This window comes from Rattus norvegicus, chromosome 15 (genome assembly GCF_036323735.1).
Source record: "Rattus norvegicus strain BN/NHsdMcwi chromosome 15, GRCr8, whole genome shotgun sequence".
Classification (NCBI taxonomy): Eukaryota; Metazoa; Chordata; class Mammalia; order Rodentia; family Muridae; genus Rattus; species Rattus norvegicus.
The window spans coordinates 38,808,679-38,827,587 of NC_086033.1; the positions used below are offsets into that span (position 1 = coordinate 38,808,679).

At 43.2% G+C, this 18,909-nt stretch overlaps 2 long non-coding RNA genes across 6 annotated transcripts in view; one reads left to right on the forward strand and one right to left on the reverse strand.

Moving 5' to 3' along the window:
• Positions 1-340: 340 nt before the first annotated feature.
• LOC102553694 (uncharacterized) lies at positions 341-2,204 on the reverse strand. Its single transcript, XR_596154.4, has 3 exons — positions 1,627-2,204; positions 1,396-1,466; positions 341-639 (listed from the first exon to the last, which is right to left on the reverse strand). It is a non-coding gene; the product is annotated as an uncharacterized LOC102553694 (long non-coding RNA).
• The window catches only part of LOC120097002 (uncharacterized), a 103,693-nt gene continuing 86,945 nt past the window's right edge, over positions 2,162-18,909 (forward strand). Inside the window, exons 1-5 of one of the 5 annotated variants that reach the window (XR_010057923.1) lie at positions 2,162-2,352; positions 5,639-5,749; positions 6,373-6,448; positions 7,168-7,429; positions 9,467-10,757. This is a non-coding gene — a long non-coding RNA (uncharacterized LOC120097002). Of the gene's footprint in view, positions 2,353-5,638; positions 5,750-6,372; positions 6,449-7,167; positions 7,430-9,466; positions 10,758-18,909 lie in introns of those variants that run through there. The other 4 variants (XR_010057924.1, XR_005493998.2, XR_010057925.1 and 1 more) reach the window with 4 other exon arrangements.

Consider the following 18,909-nt stretch of genomic DNA (forward strand, 5'->3'; position numbering starts at 1 on the left):
CACATACACATAGAGACACCACATACACATCTACACACATCCACATCCATACACCACACACACATACATACACAAACTCATACACACACACCACATACACACACCACATACACACATACATACACACACATGCATACATGTACCCATATATCACATACACACACACCACATACATACACACAAATACATACACCACACACATACACACACGGAGTTAATTTAAACTTTTTAAAAAGTGTCCTATACACTTTTGCCTCTCTCTTCTGAACCACAGGGTGGCATCCAATTTAGGGAAGGCAGCCTATTTCATTCCTGCTCTTGAAGGAGAGCCTTACACAGGTTTGTTCTTAGGTCTGCACAGATTTATTTAAGCTCAACCCTTACACTGGGTAGTATGCTGTGTATCGCTGAAAAGGCAGACTACTTTCAAGGCTCGTTTTGGACCCCATCCAGCAGGAGCGAAGACAATGAGTAAAGTATTTGGAACACATGACAGCAAGGTGCCTCAGCCCGCCCTTCTGGGGTCATTGCCTATGAACCTGAAGTGGCCAGCTGGATTGGATTCCATGAGGTAAGCAAGTGACGGTTCCCATGTCGAAGTTTTCAGGATGGAGAAATGCCTGGAAGATCACCAGGTCCCTGTGGTGGTTCGAAAGTGATAGAGTCAGTGTAGGGCAGTGGTTCTCAACCTGTGGGTCGCGACCCCTTTGGAAGTCACATATTAGCTATTCTGTATATCAGATGTTTATGTTATAATTCATAAGAGTACCAAAACTATAGTTACGAAGTAGCAGCAAAAACAATTCTATGGTTAGAAAGGTCACCACAACATGAGGAACTGTATTAAAGGGTTAGGGAGGTTGAAGACTTCTGGGTTAGGACATTGGAACACTTAGTCCCCTGTTGAAGGTGCTGTTCAGGAGGTTTATGGGTGTGGTCTTGTTGGAGGAAGTGGTGGGCTCTGAGTCCCAGGTTATTCCCTCTGCTCATAGCTCTCAGCTCCCTGCCCCTGTGGCCGTGGACCTTCTGCCATCTGGAAATACATCCTTCTATAATTTGCCTGATTCACGTATTTTCATCACAGAAGAAACAGCTAAAACAGTGGAAGTCCTCAGGCCCTGCCGTTTTTCTTAACCCCAACTCCATCAAAACCCATTTGAAACAGCAACTTGATTGCACATCAGAAATCCAGGCTTGGGTGAAAGCCAGAGTAGGCTGCATATACTTTAAAACGGAGACTAACCCATTAGGAAGAATCAACCGAGTTCATGCAATTACTCGGCTCACGTATCTTTGTAACTGTTTTATGCACGAGAGGCCCATCATGAGATCATGGACAAGAAAGAAACACCCCTTGGTTTAAGTCCAATAGCAAGGGGTTTAATTGAGACTTACTTGAAACTTCATTTGCTCCATCTGAGCATTGGGTAGGGGTGTCGGATACTGTGCGAGCACCCCGGTGCAGCCTGAGGTGGGAGAAGAAGGTAAATCCCAGTTATGTATCAACCATAGTGTCTCCCCCGCCCTACTCCCATCTTCAATTCCTTCAGACACAAATCTTTCCCAGTTCTTTCCTGCTACATGTGAGACCCTGGAGGATCCCAAAGAGATGGACAGTGACCACACCTTCTTATGAATATTCAGCAGCAAGGCTGGGCCGGAGTGTGGAAGGAAAAACCCTTCGGAACTCTCCCTGAGTCCAGGCGGAGGAAACCTGCCTCAGCCTGGGCTGGTCCTAGAAGATCAGACAGTGGCCAGAGTCTCGATGAGGCAGCTGCACCATTCGCCCTTTCTAGCCCATCAGAACTCCGGCCACTGTTGCAACAGCCACTAGGGGACCGAGTGGTCAGGCAGGTCTTGCCTTTGTCGAGCAGAAGAGGAGGGCGCGCGCCCGGAGAAGTTTGTGCCTATCTTCCGCTGGTGACTTTCCAGACTCCGGGCTCTGCGCGTGATGGTTCCGTGGACTCCCCGCTAACGTGGAGAAATGCTGAGAAAGGTAAGAGGTGCTGCCTGCTGGCTGCCACCTCCCCAGCAGCGTGTACCCAAAATCCTGGGTCACGTTTTATTCCTGAAAAGAGCACAGTAGTGGGAACAGGCAGCTCTACAGTTCCTGCCTAGGAGATTTGAAAAGTTTCGGCGGGCACAGCAGGTGCGTGGCGCCAGGGCGGAACGGCACAGCACTAAACAGGTTGCCATGGCAGCGGGAGCAGCGTCAAGCCTCGGCGTGCCTGCGTTGCTGGGAGACCTTGGGGCTCAGGGGACTTGGCCCCTCTGGCTATTTTGAGCCTCAGGATGAGCTTTCAAGTAAGGTTTCATTTGGCACGTGTGTGTCTGCGCTCACTCACACTGCGTGTAAGTAGCTCCTTGTCCTGTGATTAGGACATTAGGCTTCTAATCGTAACATTAGCTCTGCCATGGACACTGATTTGGATTGTGATCGGATGGACATATGAAAAAGTTAGGTGGTCCTTTCTAAAGTTTAAAATAATGCATTCTCTGGTCGGGACTGACGGTTCAGAGGTTAAGTATTGCTCTGGAGTCCTTGCACCCATGTTAATACCCAGACAAGTGACTCACAACCTTACCCGTAACTTCAGCTCTCCTAGCGCCTTCCTCTGGGCTCTTTGGGCATCTGTACTAACAAGTACACACACACACACACACACACACACACACACACACACACACACACGCACACAATTAAACGCTGAGGTTTCCTCCAGTCATTGATTCTTCCCCTATGAAATCAGAAAGGTGGGGTTCTTTCAGATGGAGTCCTGTCAGAGAAATTATTCATATTAAAGCTTTCAAAATCAGAAGCAAGCTGATAAACATTTCAACTTTTCTGTTTTCACGAGAAGACAGTGAAGTGAAGGGACAGAGACACCTTTCAAGTACAGATGGATGAGCTCATTTGAGTCGTCCCCACACCTGGGAGATTGTAAGATATGGGAAACCCAAAGTCCAGGGTTAGCATTTACACATTTACTGCAAATCTGATGCTGGGAAGGAGCTCTCAGTCTAGCTCAGGGTCCGTGGGCAGTTGGCCTTTTGGGTTACTATGACTGATTCAGAACGTTTGGGATTTGGGACCATCCCAGGTTTCAGGTGTTCTCGATGAGGAATGCTTGTCCTAGTTGCTCTCTGCCGCTGTGATGCAAAACTTGAGCAAAGTAACTTGGGGTGTTGGGGGTGGGGTGGAGCTAGGGGTCTGGGTAGGGGTGGAGGTGGGGGCAGTGTTCCACCCCACAGCTTACAGTCGCCAGTGAGAGAGAGCAGGAGTTCAAGGCAGGAACTGAAGCAGAGACCGTGGAGGACTGCTGCTTCTTAGGTAGCTCTCTCACAGCTTGTTTATTTTACACAAGCCACCTTCCCAGGGCAGCCATTGCCTACAGTGGATTGGCCCCTCCCACATCCGTCAAGACTGCCTAAGGCCAATCTTGTTGCAGCATTTCTCTCAGTTGAGGTGTCGTGGGTTTTTGTTTTGTTTTTTTGTTTTTTCCTTTTTTCCTTTTTTCCCCACTGATCCTAGCTGTGTCAAGGTAACAGAAAGTTAACATGTGCACATGCGCATACACGATTAAAAATAATAAAAAATAAAGGAGATATTTTGTTTTCTTGTCTTCAAGGTTTTCCATTCCTTAAGTATTATTTAAAAATAATAAATAACACGGTTTCTATCCATGACAATATTTCTGTCTTCCGAGTTTCCCAAAATCTTTGCAAAAGGAAAAGCACAGGTGTCAGGTAGTTCGCTGCATTGGGGAAGTCAGAATTCTGCTGTTGCATTAGTGTTTCAGGAGAGCATGGGAGAGGACTCAGTTCATTTCACCGGGAATGTTTTCCCATGGAAGGTGCCAGATCATTTTGGCTTATTGTCCTATTCACTTAGCCATACCGCCTGAAGCAAAGACAGCAGGAGTTGAAGCTTTAGTTTCTTTTTCTTTCTTATCCTCATAAGTAAAGACACTGTTTATGTTTTCAATTTGCTTTTTCAGAGTTTAATTGTGCTTGCCAAAGGTATTGCTACTATGCTCTTAGTCATTGAAGTAAATTACAGTACAGTAAGAACTGTAGCTGGCTGCTTCCTCGGCTTTTTTTTTTTTTTAAAGATTTATTTATTCATTTATTATATATAAGTACACTGTAGCTGTCTTCAGACACACCAGAAGAGGGCATCGGATCTCCTTACAGATGGTTGTGAGCCACCATGTGGTTGCTGGGAATTGAACTCAGGACCTCTGAAAGAGCAGTCAGGTGCTCTTAACCGCTGAGCCATCTCTCCAGCCCTTCCTTGGCCTTTTTTTTAAAAATAATGTGTTATCCACTCAGTCAGTTTTTTTTAATGCTCTTTGAGGCTATCTAAAATGCACAGTGCTAAATTTGTGGGAAGTGGTCTGAGTGGTGAGGGTGAGGTAAAAAGTTCAAGTAAAAAAACCCTGTTTTAGAACAGGGAGGGGAAAATAGATGGATAATCCTTTTATGTATGCTATTCGAAGTTATAGAGTCTCTTATTTATTGATTAGTTATTATATTTTTCATTATTTCATATCAAAATGCTAGGTTAAAAAATTCATTATAGTGATTATAATGCAAAATGTTTAACAATACCTTATATTGGAATTGTTTGGTTTTGGAGACAGGATCTTATGTAGCCCAGCTTAGTCTCAAATCTCCTCTATAGCAAGGATTTGAACCTTGAACTTGTGATCCTCCTGCCGCTGCCTCCTGACTGATGGGATTACAAGTGTACTCAAGCCCATGTGAGCTAGGCGAACACTTAATTGTATCTCACAGAAATCATACAAGAATTTATATTGCCATCTAAAATATGGCTGGAGAAACAAGTTCAGAAATGGTGAGTGAGGAGCCAAGGTGACCCCAAAAGAGAGAGGCTCGCTAGTGATGCACCGTGCCAACCCCTGCAAGCCAGATGTGTTCCTGAGCTTCAGGGAACAGACCTGCCTCTCATCACAGCTGGAGGTGTAAGGAAGGAAGTGCTCTTACCTTTCCAAGGCTCTATCTCTGGGAAGATGGAGAGAGAAGCTCTTTAGAAAGAGGAAAGAGAGAAGGGGGTAGAGCAGAAGGGAAGAGGTGAAGAGGGGCTCCAAGGAGTAAGAGAGCAGAGAGAACAGGACGAAGGAAGAGAAATCAATAAAGGACCCACAGGCCACAAAGGGACAAGGAGAAAGGAAGCAGGTAAAGCAGTGAGTGGACTTTAGGCCAATTGGTCAGCCTGGGCCACTCCAGCAAACAACCAGAGGCCAGGAGCCTCCTCATCTGGCTGAGCCCACAGTGCTGGGGACTAGAAGCTGAGAGGTCTACTCCTCAGGCTGTCTCTTCTGAGGCTGCTCTCACTGGCTGCCTCACCCCCATCCTCACAGCTTGTGCTGCCTGCACCTTAATTGCTTCCTGGAAGGACAGGGTTCTACTGGATTAGAGCTTACCCTAATGACCTTCTTTTACCTCAGTCACCTCTTTAAAGGCCCTGCTCCAAACGCAACCACATTCTGAGGCACTGAGGAGTAAAACTCCACCCCAAGAACTTTAAGGCCTTGGAAGGTGACATTGGCCCATCACCAGGAAAACTAACCCAGCCACCTGGCTTTTCATCCATCACCATTGGTCTTCTCTCTAGGTGCACGTAAATGGTTCAGCTACCTGCGGTCATCTCTTGTGCTAGTACATTCCACTGGCTGTCTGTTTTGAAGAAAAGGCATACAGACATGGATTCTGCATTCCTGGTTTGGTACTTTGCTTTCATTTTCAGCTTTGTGGGATAGCTTCCAGCCTTGAGGTTTTGACAAGGGCAGATCAAGTTTGAACAATGACTTGGTCTCCAGTTAGACGTGACCCATCTGCCTGCCTTTGGTGAGCAGTGGAGTGACAGTCATTGGCATGTCTAGTAATAATAAAATTAATTCAATGGCAATGCTGTGGAGACTGGAAAAAAAGAGAAGTGACAAGGGGCGGAGCCGTAAGTCAAGGCCACCTCTACCTACCCCACTCCACGGTTCTTTCTAATGAAATCTATTGGCATCCTGCTTGCTTCAGAGTTCTGGGAAGGTGGCCAGGGAACCTTGAGGGGTTTGAATAACTATCCAAGGTTGTAACTGAGATGTGTTCTAAAGACTTCAAATTGTTGAAATATGGTCATAAAATAACGGGAGCTAGGAGAAGGCTGCAAGTCTCAGGCCAGATTTTTGCTGTTGGCTGGATCACACAGAACCTGCTTTGTAAAAGGAGTAATTGATACTAGACATCAAGATAGCCAAAGAGAGTTCCAGAAATTTCCACAATAAGGGCTTCACTATTCCTCAATACCATTCGTCAATCACCAGAGTCTCAAAGGACGTGTGTTTGTCTCCTCAGCATCCCTCAGTTCTCCGTGCTCCGCCTTTGGGGAACATAGAATGTCGTCTATCCTGCATGTTTGAAAAGCAGTTTAGTAAGTAACTCATCGGCCCATCTTTACAAGTTGCATGGAAATTTTGTCCACAGTTTTGGGGATGTTCCTATAACAGAACTCTCCCTTCACCTGTTTCTTGTGGAGTTGGGATCTTTATTTCTTTCTTGCCTTTCCCTGAGTCGTCGTCCTTTGAGCACCACAGTAGTTCTTTTTTATGCGAATCCCTAAACCAGTTGTTCTCAACCTTCCTAATGCTGTGACCCCTCAATACAGTTCCTTATGTCATGGTGACCCCCAACCACAAAATTATTTCCATTGTTTTTTCATAACTGTGATTTTGTTTCTCTTATGAATCATAATGTTAATATTTGTGTTTCCTGATGACCTCAGGCATGATCCCAGAGGGATCGTGACCCACAGGTTGAGAACCGCTGCCCTAAACTATTCAGGAATGTCTCTAGAGAAAAATTCTGCTCTGTGTACTTGGTGAGACCTTGTCAAAGAGCACTTTCCAAATGTGCTCTTTGGATGCAGTCCAGCAGATGGGTGGTTTTAGAAACAGACTTTTATGTAGACAGCTGCCGCTATGCAGCCAAGAAGAATGCCTCCTTCTCAGTACAGCACATACTTGATCAGTATGTGGATCAGTAGCACGAACTTGTGCCTTAGTTAGGGTTTCCACTGCTGTGAAGAGACACCATGTCCAAGGTAACGTGTATAAGTGACAACATTTAATTAGGGCTGGCTTACATTTTCAGAGGTTCAGTCCATCGTCATCATGGCAGGAAGCATGGCAGCATCCAGGCAGACATGGCACTGGAGAAAGGAACTGAGAGTTCTACATCTTGTTCAGAAGACAAACACAAGACTGGCTTCCAGGCAGCTAGGAGAAAGGTCTCAAAGTCCACCCCCAAAGTGACACACTTCCTCTAAGAAAGTCACATCTAATTATGCCACTCCCTGGGACAAGCATACTTAAGCCACCACATAGAGTTTGAGAAATCAGGTTTGTCAGGCAAGGTAAGTCCTTTAGGGTGGTTCTCTTTCCCTGGGTCATTACACACAACAAGTGACAATTCCAGAAGGTTGATAGGAGACTCAGTTGCTACTTCTTGTAGCACCCTGTCACTAAATGCTCGACTCAGGCGATGACAAAGGAGAGCCAAACATGGGGGATAAAGGATGAGGAGACCCAGATGTTCCTGATGCTGGTGGTGTTCTCAGAGTTGGACAGAATGAGCTACCCTTCATTGTTCTATGCCGCTGAAGAAAGGATGGTATTGCAGTGGCTTGGAGGCTCCCAAGCGTGTGTCAGTCATCACTATATGCACTGTGCTGACTGACAGGGCTATGACACACAAGGCCACTGGCTTTTTCCTCCAGTGATTTACAGTATGGTTCATGGTAAAGGGATGTGAGCATACAAAAGAACGATGAAAAGCCATGTGTCTCTATGTACAGTGGCTTGTGAGCTCCTCTCCCCTCCTCCACTCATTTTTAATGTAAAGTTTTGCTATGCAGTCTATGCTGGCCCTGAACTAACAATCTCGCTTCAGCCTCTTGAACACTGGGCTCACAGGTGTGCACCATTATATCTGGATCTGGAATTCCTTTCCAGAATGTCTAATTTGTTTTTGCAATTTCTCCTTTACTAAGTTTCTAAAGTGGGCTTGGGCTCAGCCTTAATACACACACACACACACACACACACACACACACACACACACACACACGTATGTCATTATCAAAATACATTATATACATATATATATACATACAAATACATCATATACATAAACATCATATACACACACATATATCAAGTGCTGGTACCAAACCTAAGGTCTCCCAAATGATAGACAAACCCTCTATTGCTGGCTACAGCCTTAGCTTTCTTGCTCTTCAGCCTGGATGCTACTCCAAGCCAGAGAAGATGGCTTAAGAAATCTTACCTCAGGCTTCAAGCTTCTGTCCCCACGCAGTATCAGAACCTTCTGAACTGTAACCGATGTGCAAGCTTCTTGTCAACTCTGCCTCACTGAGTGCTCCTGGTCGCACTTGGAGTCATGACTCTGGTCATCAAGGGAGCAGAACTAATTGTCACCCCATTCTTCCTGGCACTTCAAGTTAGAATGACGATATTCTGCCAGGCTGTGAGGTGTGCAGGTTCTGTGGATTTGTTTAATTCTTTTATTTTACCCCAGTGGTTCTCAACATCCCCAATGCTGCAACACTGTCAGTCAGTTCCTCATGTCATAAAAAATGTTTTCATTGCTACTCTGTAACTGTAATTTTGCTGCTGTTATGAAGCATAAAGTAAATATCTGTGTTTTTCAATGGTTTTAGCACCCCCCCTGCCCGGTGACATGGTTATTTGACCCCCAAAGGGATCACAACCCCATGCTGAGAACTGCTGGCTTAGCTTGGCATATTACATTTTCATGCACATGTACTAGATATCTGGGTAGGCCTGGCCTAGAACCCACTCATCACAAATTTTGTTTTTCCCGTCTTTGTCAGGATCTGACATAGGTCAGACCGACTTCAAACTCTCTGTATAGCTAAGGATTATCTTGAATTTCTGACTCTTCCTCCTGAGTGCTGAGATTCCAGGCACGCTAGGTTTGTTTCTGTGGTGCTGGGGATCAAACACTGGTCTTCGTGCATGTTAGGCAAGCACTCAGCAAACTACAGCCCTTCCCAACACCTCCTATTTCTAGGGAAAATATATGGTAAATTCCCAACAAGTGAGATACTTTTTTGTTGAACAACCCCTTTGAAGTGCAGAAATTAGGAAAACTGGGGCTTTATCTAGACCATAAATCAGAATTTGGTGGAGGGTATGAGCAGCTGGGTGCAAGTCCTGCTTCCATTGACGACCAAACACTTGGTGAGCCGATCCTGAGAGACAAGAATGTGCTATCTGTAACAGGGCAGATGTGATTAGCTTCTAGGGTCCCCTCATGTTCTAAAATTCATATCTAAAACCTACTCTAATACAAAAATTATTTTCCCTAATTAGGAAGCATTCTCTACTCTGTTTTCTTTTTCTTTTAGGTCCATATCATCGTCAAATGTCTCCCAGTACTCCTGCCTTCAGTGACAGGGAGAGAGATCTCAGCTTTGAGAGAGTTTCAGGGCCACACAGTAAACACAGGGCCACAGGAAAGACAGGCAGTTCCCTGGACTGTTGCCATGGTCGTGTCCCATCTCAAGTAGATTCTCACCGTGTCTCTTACCCACCTTGGGCTCCTTTGATTGGAAATGAAGAGGCATCTGCTTCTCTGTAAGCAGCAAGACATACGGGCTCCCGAGTCACTCGTCACTTTCCCTGCTGATAACATCCCCAAGGGCTGCAGATCCACATTTATGTTCACATTGTAAATGAATGATGGATTCAGAGTAAATGAAGCATTGAGCTTGTTAATGAAACAAAACATTCACACCTGGTAAAAGTGGGCCTTTCAGCTCGGCTCACAGACTGTCTATTCTTGGGGTTGTATTTGAGAGAGTTCCTTCATGTGGTTGATTCTCTATTTAGGTAGTAAGTATGTTGTTTAAGAAAGTGTTGTCATGTCTACCTCTTAGGACATGTCCGTCTCCTAAAAACACCCTGCCACGTGGAAAATGACCCCTTTTCAGTGGGGTGGGAGATAGCTAAAACCATGAAGAAACCAACAGCTTCCATGACTGAAGGACTGTGTTCTTTGAAGAGAGTTTAAGGACTTTTGAAGTTAATACTATATTCATGTCTGTTAGTTGTGAGAACCTGCCCCAAGGAGTCAGTCTTCAACACGATTCTTATGCAGCCAACTCAGGCAGTTGACTTGGAGTTTTTATTTTCTCTATCTAAAATACATAATTGCCCAGAAATAATTTGGTTGTGCAATTATACATTGACTAGTAAGAAGTTAAAGCCCTGCATTTGGAAAGTTTGGTATCTCATTCATCGTTTTTAAGTAACAGTGAAACTGATCATATTCATATTTATCGTTCAGTCATTAACACTATCCACCTCCAGTACCCCACTAGCAAAGCCCAGCTCCCATAGCCATCCAAAGCCCCGCCTCTTCAGCCATTCAAAGCCCCGCCTCCAAAACCTTTCAAAACCCGGCCTCCGTAGCCCTCCAAAGCCCCGCCTCCAAAGCCATCCAAAGTCCCGCTTCCATAGCCATGCAAAGCCCTGCTTCCATAGTCCAGCACTAATTCCCTACAACAATGGTTGTCTTCTGTCGTTCTAGACAGATTTGATGACACAAGGAGCCTCAGGAGATGCGCACTCATGGCTGTCTCATTCTACCTGGATTATTTCACTTATATGATGTCATTAAACTTCATCCACGTTGCAGCATCTGTCTGGATATTATTCCCTTTTTATGGCCAAACGACATGTTTTTGTGTTTATCAATGCTTCATTTATCCATGGATATGTGAGTTGTTGATGGACAAATGGGTGGCTCACACCATTTTCATGTGTGTGTGTGTGTGTGTGTGTGTGTGTGTGTGTGTGTGTGTGTGAGAGAGAGAGAGAGAGAGAGAGAGAAAGAGAGAGAGAGAGAGAGAGAGAAGAGAAGAGAAGAGAAGAGAAGAGAAGAGAAGAGAAGAGAAGAGAAGAGAAGAGAAGAGAAGAGAAGAGAAGAGAAGAGAAGAGAAGAGAAGAGAGCCCTGGGCAGGAGTCTTCCACCTTGATTGAGAAAGTGTCCCTTTATTGTTCAGTACTAAGTACACCAGACCAGCTGACCTGTGAGCTTCTGGGTAACTTCCTGTCTCTCACTCTCATCTAAATGGGCACATTGGGATTACAGTCGTGCAGTTCATAATCAACTACCTCCACAGCCCCCTTCTTCCCAATGGCAGTGTAGAATTCTCTTCTGTGGCTAGAACACATCATATAAATTAGTCCTTGCTGACAGGATTTAAGTTTTTCCATGTTTCAAATACATCTTTGGGAATTTAAGGCCTGCAAGGATATTTGTCGACAGAATTTCTTGATATGCATTCATTTGGCCAAAAGTGTTTGGGGGTACTAAACTTGGGGATGTTGCTAAGCTGCCCTCTGTTTGCATTGCTTTGCACCGCTGAGGAGAGAATCTGTCTCCTCGACCTTGACCGGCATCCTGTTAACACAGCAGCCGGGCTCACTTGGTGGGAAGCGATGTCTCGGTGTCGGCTGAGTTCAGTTCTCCCGCTCGATGCTTCACCACTCCAGGCTTTTGCACTTTACTTGCTGGGCTCACTTTCTTTGTTCATCTCTTGGGCTGTTGAGGTTTTTCTCTTCTCTCTTCTCTGTATTGGGTATTGTTGAAAACTGCCTTTGTCTGGCATCTTTCACATCGCCTTGTGGGAGTCTTTTGGAACTGGGCAGTGCGACAGGAACTTTGGGAACAGCGAAACCTGCTTTTCATGACCATTGAGCAGATGCTGGCTCCATGACAAAACATTCTCTCCAGAGGAGTACCTGACGCTGTAGGAGGCTCTGGTCCAGGCTTCTCAGAAGGGTGCTTTTCTCTGTGAGAGCATCACGGAGATCATTTCAGATCTATTCAACTTACCTTTTACAGGTTCAGTCTGAACTGAAGATAATGAATAACAGTATAAATGGGGGGAAATGCCTTGCCATTAAGTTTACTTTTCCAAAATCCATATAACTACACCTTGCACCGCTAAACTCAGCATGCTCCTCTGAGCTCACTTATTGGACAGGCAAAGTAATGCCTCAGTTCCTGATTCTGTTGTGTAGATTTTCCAAGGCACACACCCAGGCATGGCACCCACTTCAATGTACTCCTCCACTTCATAACTGGAAAATATTGTCACAGGGCACCTTGCTGCTCTAATGAATACTGGAACACAGAAACCCCACACTCATGTGCTTCCACACACTCATGACCAGTCATGATCAGTAAGGACCAGTCATGATCCCTCCACAAAAATCAGGCTTTCAAAATAATGGGGTTTTTCCCTATTAAACAATCATCAGAACTAAATAAACATTTTGAGAGCAGAGACGGTGTCTATTTTGTTTTATCTTTGCTTTTGTTGCTGTTGTTGTTGCTGTTGAGGTACTATACACATACAATAGCTGTCTATATTTGAAGTATAGTTTGTAAGGTTTATTTATTTATTTTTTTTTAGTGTTTGTGGGTTTTTTTTAAGTTTTTTCTTTTTTTGGATTTTTTAATTTACATTTTAAATGTTATCCCCCATTCCCCATTTCCCCTCCAGAAACCTGCTATCCCATCCACACCCTGCTTGTATGAGGGTGCTCCCTCATCCACCCACCCACTCGCTCCCACCTCCCCGCACTGACATTCCCCTACACTAGGTCATCGAGCCTTGACAGGACCAAGGTCCTCTCCTCCCAGCGATGCCTGACAAGGCCATCCTCTGCTACATATTTGGATTGAGCCATAGGTCCATCCCTGTGTTCTCTTGGGATGGTGGTTTAGTTCCTAGGAGCTCTAGGAGCTCTGCTTGGTTGGTATTGTTGTTCTTATGGGGTTGCAAACCCCTTCAGCTCCTTCAGTCCTTTCTCTAACTGCTCTATTGGGGACCCCAGAGTCAATTCAATGGTTGGTTTTGAGCATCCACTTCTGTATTTGTCAGGCTCTGACACAGCCTCTCAGGAGACAACTGTATCAGGCTCCTGTCAGCAAGCACTTCTTGGCATCAGCAATATTGTCTGCGTTTGGTGTCTGTATATGGGATGGATCCCCAGGAGGGGCAGTCTCTGGATGGTCTTTCCTTCAGTCTCTGCTTTACATGTTGTCTCCATATTTCCTCCTGTGTGTATTTTGTTCCCCCTTTTAAGAAGGACTGAAGCACCCACACTTTGGTCTTCTTTCTTCTTGAGCTTCATGTGGTTTGTGAATTGTATCTTGGGTATCCTGAGCTTTTGGGCTAATATCCACTTATCAGTGCATACCATCTATGTCTTTTTGTGATTGGGTTACCTCATTCAGGAGGATATTTTCTATTCTATCCATTAGCATAAGACTTTCATGAAGTCATTGTTTTTAATAGCTGAGTAATATTCCATTGTGTAAATGTAGCACATTTTCTGTATCCATTCCTCTGTTGAAGGACAACAGGGTCCTTTCCAGCTTCTGGCTATTATAAATAAGGCTGCTATGAACATAGTGGAGCATGTGTCTTTGTTGTATGTTGGGGCATCTTTCAGGTATATGCCCAGGAGTGATATAGCTGGGTCCTCAGATAGCACTATGTCCAGTTTTCTGAGGAACCACCAGACTGATTTCCAGAGTGGTTGTACAAGCTTGCAATCCCACCAACAATGGGGGAGTGTTCCTCTTTCTCCACATCTGCTGTCACCTGAGTTTTTTTATCTTAGCAGCCATTTTGACTGCTGTGAGGTGGGTTGTTTTGATTTGCATTTCCCTGATGATTAAGGATGTTGAACATTTCTTTAGGCGCTTGATATTACTCAGGTGAGAATTCGTTTGGCTCTGTACCCCATTTTTAAATAGGATTACTTGATTCTCTGGAGTCTAATTTCTTGAGTTCTTTGTATATATTGGATATTAGCCCTCTATCCAGTGTAGGATTGGTAAAGATCTTTTCCCAATCCATTGGTTGCCATTTTGTCCTAATGACAGTGTCTTTTGCCTTTCAGAAGCTTTGCAATTTTATGAGGTCCCATTTGTCAATTCTTGGTCTTAGAGCATAAACATAAGGAAATTTTCTTAATTCCTTAGAGCATAAGGAAATTTTCTCCAGTGCCCATGTGTTCGACGCTCTTGCCCACTTTCTCTTCTATTAGTTTCAGTGTATCTGGTTCTATGTGACAGTCCAAGATCCACTTGGACTTGATCTTTGTACAAGGCAATAAGAATGGATTGATTTGCATTCTTCTACATTCTGACCTCCAGTTGAACCAGCACCATTTGTTGAAAATGCTGGGGCTGGAGAGATGGCTCAGTGGTTAAGAGCACTGACTGCTCTTCCGGAGGTCCTGAGTTCAAATCCCAGCAACCACATGGTGGCTCACAACCATCTGTAATGGGATCTGATGCCCTCTTCTGGTGTGTCTGAGGACAGCTACAGTGTACTTATAGATAATAAATAAATTTAAAAAAAAAGAAAATGCTGTCTATTTTCCATTGGATGGATTTAGCTCTTTTGTCAAAGATCAAGTGATTGTATATGTGGGTTCATTTCTAGGTCTTCAATTCTATTCCATTGATCTACCTGCCTATCTGTGTAGCAATACCATACAGGTTTTTTATCACTATTGCTCTGTAATACAGCTGGAGGTTAGGGATGGTGAGTCCCCAAGAAGTTCTTTTATTGTTGAGAACAGTCTTGGCTATCCTGTTTTTATGTTTTGTTTTGTTTTGTTTTGTTCTGTTTTGGTTTTGTGATTTCAAATGAATTTGCAAATTACTCTTTCTAACTCTGTGAAGAATTGACTTGGGATTCTAATGGGGATTGCACTGAATCTGTAGATTGCTTTCGGCAAGATGGACATTTTTACTATATTAATCCTGCCAATCAATGAGAATGGGAGATCTTTCCATCTTCTGAGATCTTCAATTTCTTTCTTCAGAGACTTGAAGTTCCTGTCATACAGATCTTTCACTTGCTTCGTTAGAGTCACCCCATTGTATTTTATATTACGTATGACTATTGTGAAGGGTATCGTTTCCCTATTTTCTTTTTCAGCCTGTTTATTCTTTGAGTAGAGGAAGGCTACTGATCTGTTTGAATTAATTTTATACCCAGCCACTTTGTTTATCAGGTTTAGTAGTTCTCTGGTAGAATTTTTGGGGTCACTTAAGTATACTATCATATCACTTGCAAATAGTGATATTTTCACTTCTTCTTTTCCCATGTGTATCCCTTTGACCTCTTTTTGTTGTCTAACTGCTCTGGCTAGGACTTCAAGTACTATATTGAATAGGTAAGGAAAGAGTGAGCAGTCTTGTCTAGTCCCTCATTTTAGTGGGATTGCTTCAAGTTTTTCTCCATTTAGTTTGATATTGGCTACTGGTTTGCTGTATATTGTTTTTACTATGTTTTGGTATGGGCCTTGAATTCCTGATCTTTCCAAAACATTTATCATGAAGGGGTGTAGAATTTTGTCAAATGCTTTCTCAGCATCTAATGAGATGATCATGTGGTTTTTTTCTTTGAGTTTGTCTATATAGTGGATTATGTTGATGGGTTTCTATATATTGAACCATCCCTGCATCCCTGGGATGAAGTCTACTTGACCATGATGTATGATGATTTTGCTGTGTTCTTAGATTGTTTGCTAGAGTCTTATTGAGTATTTTGGCATCAATATTCATAAGGGAAATTAGTCTTAAGTTCTCTTTCTTTGTTGGGTCTTTGTGTGGTTTAGGTATAAGTTTAATTGTGGATTCATAGAATGAATTGGGTAGTGTTCCTTCTGTTTCTATTTTGTGGGATGGTTTGGAGAATATTGGTATTAGGTCTTCTTTGAAGGTCTGATAGAATTCTGCACTAAACCCATCTGGTCCTGCGCTTGTTTTGGTTGGGAGACTTTTAATGACAGCTTCTGTTTCTTTAGGAGTTATGGGGTTGTTTAAATGGTTTATCTGATCCTGCTTTAACTTTGGTACCTGGTATCTGTCTACAAAATTGTCCATTTCACTCACATTTTCCAGTTTTGTTGAATATAAGCTTTTGCAGTAGGATCTGATGACTTTTTGGATTTCCTCAGTTTCTGTTGTTATGTCTCCTTTTTCATTTCTGATTTTGTAATTTGGATAATGTCTCTGTGCCCTCTGGTTAGTCTGGTTTAAGGCTTGTCTATCTTGTTGATTTTCTTAAAGAATCAGCTCCTGGTTTTGTTGATTCTTTGTATAGTTCTTTTTGTTTATACTTGGTTGATTTCAGTCCTGAGTTTGATTATTTTCTGCCATCTACTCCTCTTGAGTGTATTTGCTTCTTTTTGTTGTAGAGCTTTTAGGTGTGCTGTCAATCTGCTAGTGTATGCTCTCTACACTTTCCTTTTGGAGGTACTGAGAGCTGTGAGTTTTTCTCTTAGCACTGCTTTCCCTGTGTCACATAATTTTGGGCATGTTGTGCCTTCATTTTCATTCAATTAAAAAAATCTTTAATGTCTTTCTTTATTCCTTCTTTGACCAAGTTATCATTGAGTAGAGCATTGTTCAATTTCCATGTGTATGTGGGCTTTCTGGCATTTTTGTTATAGAAGACCAGCCTTAGTCTGTGGTGATATGATAAGATGCATGGGTTTATTTCTATCTTCTTGTATTTGTTGAGGCCTGTTTTGTGACTGATTATAGAGTCAATAAGTACCATGAGGTACTGAGAAGAAGGTATATTCTTTTGTTTTGGGTTAAAATGTTCTATAGATATCTGTTAAATCTATTTGGTTTATAACTTCTGTTAGTTTCACTGGCTCTCTGTTTAGTTTCTGTTTCCATGATCTGTCCATTGGTGAGGGTTGGGTGTTGAAGTCTCCCACTATTATTTTATGAGGCGCAATATTGTGTGAGGTGCTTTGAGTTTTAGTAAAGTTTCTTTTATGAATGTAGGTGCCCTTGCATTTGGAGCAGAATTGAGAGTTCATCTTGATGTATTTTTCCTTTGATGAGTATGAAGTGTCCTGCCTTATCTTTTTTGATAACTTTTGGCTTTTGGTTGAAAGTTGATTTTATTCAATATTAGAATGGCTACTCCAGCTTGTTTCTTGGGACCATTTGCTTGGAAATTTTTTTCCCAGCCTTTTGCTCTGAGGAAGTATTTGTCTTTGTCACTGTGGTATATTTCCTGTATGCAACAAAATGCTGGGTCCTGTTTATGTATCCAGTCTGTCAGTCTATGTCTTTTTATTGGGGAATTGAGTCCATTGATGTTGAAAGATATCAGGGACCAATGATTGTTGTTCCCTATCATTTTTGTTGTTAGGGGTGGAGTTATGTTTGTGTGGCTCTCTTCTTTTGGGTTTGTTGACATTAGATTGCTTGCTTTTGCTAGGCTGTAGTTTCCCTCCTTGTGTTTGAGTTTTCCATCTATTTTATCCTTTGTAGGGCTGGATTTGTGGGAAGATATTGTGTAAATTTGGTTTTGTCATGGAATATCTTGGTTACTCCATCTATGGGAATGGAGAGTTTTGCTGAATATAGTAGTCTGGGCTGGCATTTGTGTTCTCTTAAGGTCTGTATGACATCTGCCCAGGATCTTCTGGCTTTCATAGTCTCTGTTGAGAAGTCTGGTGTAATTCTCATAGATCTGCCTTTATATGTTACTTGACTTCTCCCTTACTGCTTTTAATAGTCTTCCCTTGTTTAGTGCATTTGGTGTTCTGACTATTATGCAATGGGAGGAATTTCTTTTCTGGTTCAATCTATTTGGAGTTCTGTAGACTTCTTGTATGCTTATGGGCATCTCTTTCTTTAGGTTAGGGAAGTTGTTTTCTATGATTTTGTTGAAGATATTTCCTGGCCTTTTAATTTGTAAATCTTCTATATCTATTATCCTTAGGTTTGGTCTTCTCATTGTGCCCTGGATTTCCTTGATGTTTTGGGCTACAATTTGTGTGTGTGTGTGTGTGTGTGTGTGTGTGTGTGTGTGTGTGTGTGTGTGTGTGTGTGTGTGTTTTGCATTTTCTTTGATGTTTTGTCAATGTTTTCTATGGTATCTTCTGCCCCTGAGATTCTCTCTTCTATTTATTCTGTTGGTGATGCTTGCGTCTATGACTCCTGATCTCTTTCCTAGGTTTTCTATGTCCAAGGTTGTCTCCCTTTGTGATTTCTTTATTGTTTCTATTTTCATTTTCAGATCCCAATTGTTTTGTTCAATTCTTTCACCTGTTTGGTTGTGTTTTCCTGTAATTTTTTAAAGGGATTTTGCATTTCCTCTTTAAGGGCTTCTATCTGTTTACCTTCATTATCCTGTATTTCTCTAAGGGAGTTATTTATGTCTTTCTTCCAAGTCTTGTATTATCATCATGAAATGTAATTTTAAATCAGAATCTTGCTTTTCTGGTGTGTTGGGGTATTTAGGACTTGCCGTGGTGGGCGAACTGGGCTCTGAAGTTGCCAAGTGTCCTTGGTTTCTGTTGCTTAGCTTCTTGTACTTGCCTCTCACCATCAGGTTGTCTCTGGTCTTAGCTGGTCTTGCTGTCTCTGACAGTGGCTTAATCCTCCTGTCAGTCTGTGTGTCAGCACTCCTGGGAGATCAGCTTTCTGCCAGCAGGATCCGGGCACAGAGAGTTGTGGCACAGTGTCAGCTCCAGGCACAGATGGAAACTGGAGGGATCCTGTCCCAGACTGCTCCTTGGCTTCTGTGTCCGGAGGTCTCCAGGCGTGTCCCACAGAGCAGAAGTGGTAATCCTACCTGTGCTTTCAGGTGTGTCAGCACTCCTAGGAGACCAGCTCTCTCCCAGCGGGATCCGGGCGCAGAGAGCTGTAGCTCAGGGTCAGCTCCAGGTGCAGATGGAAACCGGAAGCCAGTTTGTAAGTTTTAATGTTATGTTTCCACTCAGG